Source organism: Durio zibethinus, chromosome 2 (assembly GCF_047325235.1).
Source record: "Durio zibethinus cultivar Kanyao isolate XHJ-2024 chromosome 2, ASM4732523v1, whole genome shotgun sequence".
In the NCBI taxonomy this organism is placed as follows: Eukaryota; Viridiplantae; Streptophyta; class Magnoliopsida; order Malvales; family Malvaceae; genus Durio; species Durio zibethinus.
The window spans coordinates 14,511,562-14,517,909 of record NC_143163.1 but is presented as its reverse complement, the minus strand read 5'-3'; the positions used below and the strand labels follow the sequence as shown (position 1 = coordinate 14,517,909).

The following is a 6,348-nucleotide window of genomic DNA, read 5'->3' as shown; positions in this document are numbered from 1 at the left end:
TTTTAAAGTTTTGACTTCCGAGCTCGACTGTGTTGAAAATCTTTGTCCTCGTTCGGTTGTGCGTTAGATCTTCCCTAATCTTCTTTGGCTGTGGTTTCTATAATTAATAATACGACATATAAAACCCAAGAATTCCGCGTCCTTGGTTTGGATTTTTTTTTTTTTTGGTAGTCATGTATAACATTTTTCTCCCTATATTGTAATCATAATATTAAATGCATATTTAATCTTGAAGATGTTCATAATAATTGCATACCATGCCATTTTATCTTTATCAATTTATCTCTGCTTTTTTTTCCTGTTAAATACTTTCAATTGTTTGCCTTGTTGAATAAAGTTATTTTTACCGTGCAGATTTTTGTTTTCTTGGAGGGAAATATTTCGCGTGCTTTTCGTCTTTTATATATATATATATATATATATATATATATATATATATATATTCTTTTTTTGGGGATAGCTGATAGAGTTGGTTGAGGGGCGTGGAGAGGTAGAAATATTTTGAGAAATATTGAGTTTGTTTGAAGAAAATCTTGGTTTCATCATGCCATTTGAGACGATGGACCTTCAGAGTTTGTCTTCACCATCCTTCTCCTCTGATGATGAACGTTTTCCTACTGAGGTACTTATTTTATGGGCATCCTATCATTTTTTTTCTGTAAATTTAGCAAGTAATTTTATTTTAATTTTTTTTTTTTGGTTGGGCTTGTACTTGTTTTTGTTCTCATTCTAATTTTTGAAGTTGCTTGAATGTGGCAGAGGAAGGTTGGCTTTTGGAAGCCGGAGACCGTGCTTGATCAGCGCGGTTGGTATTTCAAGAATATGTAAAGTTGGTTTTCTATGTTCTTATTTTTTAAATATAGCGGGAAGTTGTTGTAATTGGAAATTGAACTATGTTCTAATCTTTCATGTTTAAAGTTGAAGGTTTTTTTCTTCTAAAATTTCATCTCGCATGGAACCCAAATCAGTCAAAGTATCATTCCTATGCGTTTTATGTGCACCAAAACGCATTTAAACCTGGAAGTTTTCGAAGTATCTTCCATCTAGGAAAATCAGATTTTTTGAAATTTTTTTTATGGGATTTTCAAAGTTCTAGATATGCATAAATTAACAAAAGTTTGGCCCATGCAAATTTTGAAATTGTAAGTGAATTGGAAGAAAAATAAGTTAGAGAGATAAGAAAGCACGGAATGGAGCTTCATGCAAATTAAATGAGAAATCTGTGCTTTGGAATGAACTGTAATTTTTTTGCTTCTAATGCTTGCATATTGTGAGTTTGGCCACTCTTTGTTTGTCCATAGCATGGAACTTAATTATTACCACTTGGAATGTTTGTTAATGTTCTTGTCATCACTTGGTTTAGGTGAACTTCGACATTATAACTAATTTTTCTTTCCATACATTGAGATACCTATTTTTTAATTTCTGTACATTAAGATGAAAATTTTGGCAATTAAATTCAAACTGATGTATTTGGAAATCAATGTACTCGCTGGATAGTTGAATCATAAGCCAGATTTAGTTCAATGGTTGTTAATGCTGCTCATTAGTAGCATTTACCAACTTAAATGCATGTTTGAGCTGGGGGTGGAGAGTTAACAATATGATCGACTGTTAACTTGCTTTGAGATTTAGGGGTAATCCATTTTCTTCACAAGGCTATTTTAGACAATAATTAAGAAGCCTTTTCGGGAGAAAAATTGTGGACCCCGTCTTTGCGTCTTTAATGTATTCTATTTCTATGAATTTTATTTTGTTTTCTTTTGTGTGAAAGAGTATCACTGTTATACCTAACATGTATTAGTCATAGCAGCTGTCCCTAGTGATATGCTGAAATCAAGTTGACATTTTTATCCATGGCTCCTCAATAAGGAGCTGCCTGATCTTTTGGGAGGAGCTGTATCAAATATAAAAACGATGACTGGAATGAGTTGAAAAGTATTATGTAGACAATTACGATCCGGTTTTGAATTAAAACCCTGACTCTAGTTTCTTTGTTAAGTATATTTTCCAACTCCTTTTTGAGAAGTGAAAGCTTACATTTTCTGCTGCAGCATTAAGAGGCCGCTTACTACATCAACAACAGAGAAAATTATCCCAGTGGAAAGTCAGAGAACAAGATATCTGGAGCATACTGAGCCTTTCACCAATCAAGACCAGAAAGTGAATCTATGCATAGATAGTCGTGCGGTGGGATCAGAGAGAGTGCCCAATCAGTCACGAAAGTTATTGAAACCTATTAACCAAGGTCCAGGAACAAAATCAAGGTTTAATGGAGAGCATGGATTTCATTTTGCTGAAGGAAACAAAATCAACACCATGTCTTCCCAGTTTGAGAACACTCTCTTTTCAAGCTCATTTTCAGAGTTATTTACTAGGAAGTGTAAGTCTCTCTCCCTCTCACTGTTTGTCACATATTGAATGGTATATTAAGCTCTTGATTGTGGGTATCACTCCAAGCTTTGCTCATAGCATCTTTAGGGTTCATGATTCTGCTTTCTGTTCTGTTGTTTAGATAACTGGATTGCACCTTATGTCCATCCTTTTTGCAGTGAGATTATCTTCAAATAACGCTCTATATAGCCATTCAATTGACACTGTTGCCTCACGCTACGAGGAAGAGGAACCATTCGAATCCCTTGAAGAGCTTGAGGCCCAAACCATTGGAAACCTTCTGCCTAATGATGATGACTTGTTTTCTGGAGTGACTGAAGGACTTGATTTTATTGTCCAACCAGTAGAGGAGGCAGAAGAATTAGATGTTTTTAGCAATGTTGGAGGGATGGATTTAGGAGATGATGATGCCACTGTTGTGCGAACAAATTCTGAATTTCCTGGGGATAGTCATCTGAGGTTATGTAATGGTTTAGTAGCAGGAGAACACTCTTGTTGTGAACACCCTTCTAGAACATTGTTTGTGAGAAACATAAACAGTAATGTTGAAGATTCTGAAATAAAGGCCCTTTTTGAGGTTAGCAATTGTTGGATAGTGATGCTCATTTCTTTTTTGGGTTTCTTTTGGGTTGTGTGTGTGTGCGTTCTTTACTTGAGCTTGTTTCTCTTATTTGGATGCTTAACCTTGTTGCAACTTCCCACATGTTGAATGCGCAGCAATATGGTGACATCCGTACTCTTTACACAGCTTGCAAGCATCGTGGTTTTGTTGGATCTCATAATATGATATTAGAGCAGCACGAAATGCAATGAAAGCGCTCAAGAATAGACCATTGAGGTGCAGGAAACTTGACATTCATTACTCAATTCCAAAGGTTAGCTTATTTGTTGCCATATTTCCTAATTCCTGATTCTTCTTTGATTTGCAGTTGGAATCAAAATATTGCTATCATGTTCAGGTTTATATTGTATTTGTGTATATTTTTCCAAAATTTCTACAAGTTTCTTGTTGCTGTAACATTCACTCTTTTCATTGCTGGTTGCATTATAACAGGACAATCCTTCAGAGAAGGATGAAAATAAGGCACTCTAGTTGTATTCAACCTTGATTTATCCGTTTCAAATGATGAACTTCGTCAGATATTTGGTGCCTATGGAGAAATCAAGGAGGTGAATTGGGGGTTAATTTTGTTTCCTTTCTACTATATAAATAGGCCATTGATTCATTCTTTTTCTTGAACCCCAGATCTTTGAAACACCACAAAGAAGTCAACACAAATTCATTGAGTTTTTTGATGTTAGAGCTGCTGAGGCTGCTCTTCATGCATTGAACAGCAGTGAAATTGCTGGGAAGCTGATTAAGGTTGAGCCTAGCTGTCCTGGTGGTTCAAGAAGAAGGTGTTTCCAAGCTTCTTGACTTTTTTTCCATTTTGCATGTTCTTTCTCACTTTGTCAACTCATGGCTATCAAACTTAAAATAGTCCAGACCAGTGAATATTTTTTACCAATTCTGGGGGCGGATAAATGGTTACTTATTTATGTAGTTTCAAAGTTCCCTCTTATTTTCTGCTTGCAGTTTGGTGAACCAGCTTTCTTTAGAGGAGCGAGATGAATGCTGCCCTTATGAGCATCAACGTAGGCTCTCTAATAATGCAACTGTGGCATTTTCTGGTATTGTTGTTGTCACCTAGATTTCCCAATAATTATATGTTAATTCACGTGCAAACTTCATATCTCTGTTCTCATCCAAGGAATTTCAATGTGCAGTTGGGTCAAACTCATATATGGATGGTGAAGCTACATATAAAAAAAATACAAAATGTTGATTTTTTTTATTCATTTAAGTTAGTTGGTTCTTGGTTGGCCAAAAAACATAGTTGGGTCTTGCTGATTTTCTCAGGTTTTCCATCTGCTGGAAATGGGAGCCATTTTCTTCCAGGACATCATTATTCATGGAGTAACTCTTATCACCCCCAGCCTCCAAGCATGATGTGGCCTAACTCACCTTCCTTAGTTAATGGAATTTGTGGTGCTCATGACACAACAAGGTGTCATGGACTTCCTAGGCTGCCACCTCATGTGCTGAACGCTGGTGCATCCATAAATAGCCATCATGTTGGATCAGCACCAACTCTTAATCCTTCTCTCTGGGACAGGGGACATGCCTACGCAGGGGAATCTCCTGAGGCTTCCACTTTTCATCCAGGTTCCCTTGGCACTATGAGAGGTTCTAACAACTTGCCACATTCTATGGAGTTCATTTCTCATAACATCTTTCCTCATGTTGGTGGAAACTGTGTGGACCTATCAATGTCTCAAAAAAATGTAGGACTTCAGTTACTTCACCCAAGGTCCTCAGTGTATGATGGGAGACGGCAAATCATTCCAATTATGAGTTCAGTTGATTCTCCTCATGAACATGCTAGATGCCGGAAGAATGAGGGCAGCATTAGTCAGGCTGACAAGAAGCAATACGAACTTGATATTGGCCACATAAAACGAGGGGAAGACGAGAACAACACTTATGTTAAAGAACATTCCTAACAAGTATGTTCTTCTGACTTTGATTCTGAGAAACTGTCATTATTATAGAGTTTCACCCCTTCTTCAATATTAATTGATGAGGAACTAACTTGGTCCATCTAAAGTGCAAGTAAATAAATTTTGGCCCGTCAACTCTAAGATGACCGGATAATTGTCAGGAGAAAGGAGATGTGCTAGATGATAGTAGTACAGCCTTAGGACTTCGGCAATATTTTGATAGTTGCTTATTATCTAATAGAATAGAAATATGAAAAAAAAAATTAAATACATGCTGTAGAAAGAGAGGTAGTCAGACATGCAAAAACACAAGTATGGCTGTTCCTACATCTGCTTGAAGAAGCTCTTAAATTGCAATTATGATCAGTATCTCGGTTCCTTAAGCATAATTTATACACTTAAAGAAAATGTAGATCTCTTTGCTGCAAGGAAATGTATCCTCCTATTAATCTCTGGTACCAATGGTTTTCTTCTTGGTGTTAAATGATTCCGACTGTCAATTATAACTGCAGGTACACCTCAAAGATGCTTTTGGCTGCAATTGATGAATGCCATCGAGGAACTTATGATTTTATTTATTTGCCAATTGATTTCAGGGCAAGTTTCCTTTTGCCTGGAATATTCTTTTAGTCTTGACAAAGAGGGGTGCTGGTTTTTTTTTTATTTTTTTATTTTTTATTTTCCAAGCTTAGGATAATACTTGATAGTGATCAAAACGAATAATTCATTTTCCCTCATTTTGTTGCAGAATTAATGCAACGTGGGATATGCATTTATCAACATGATTAATCCTAGTCAAATTATTACATTTTATCAGGTTTGTTTTGTGTTAAATTTTGAGTTGTGGGGTCTATACCACTAAAAAAAACAAAAAAAACCTGTTATGCAAATTGCAACATGAAATGCTAAAGCTAAAGGGATTAAATTGTGGTAGACATTCGATGGGAAGAAGTGGGAGAAGTTCAACAGTGAAAAGGTGGCGTCACCGGCTTATGCTCGTATACAAGGAAAGGCGGCCCTTGTTGCACATTTTCAGAACTCAAGCTTGATGAATGAGGATAAGAGATGCCGACCTATACTCTTTAATACTGACGGCCCCAATGCAGGTGATCAGGTACCAAAGTTGACCGGAAGGACATGGAACCAGTTATTGCAGCCTTGTGGTGGTAAACAGGACCATTGTTAGGCACCTTTGCTTGGGTTTGAACCCAAATGAATCATTTCCCCCTTCCCACTCCCTAACTATATTCCCCATGCTCAAAGGAACAAAAAGATACGTGCATCTCAATGTCTTGAGCTGGGAAACCTGCTTATATGATTGCTCTTGACATCTTGATTGGGAACAACAAATACTTGTTGATTCACATTAATAATAAAGAAGGTAAAACTCTCATGCAAGTCCCTTTTCCTTCA

At 36.7% G+C, this 6,348-nt stretch overlaps 1 pseudogene across 1 annotated transcript; it reads left to right on the top strand.

Moving 5' to 3' along the window:
- Window positions 1-1,788: 1,788 nt before the first annotated feature.
- Window positions 1,789-6,348, top strand: LOC111309328 (protein MEI2-like 4; annotated as a pseudogene). The gene is made up of 10 exons (XR_016331502.1): window positions 1,789-2,383; window positions 2,553-2,971; window positions 3,112-3,269; window positions 3,449-3,564; window positions 3,641-3,792; window positions 3,971-4,065; window positions 4,295-4,941; window positions 5,448-5,532; window positions 5,684-5,752; window positions 5,870-6,348. The product of XR_016331502.1 is annotated as a protein MEI2-like 4 (transcript).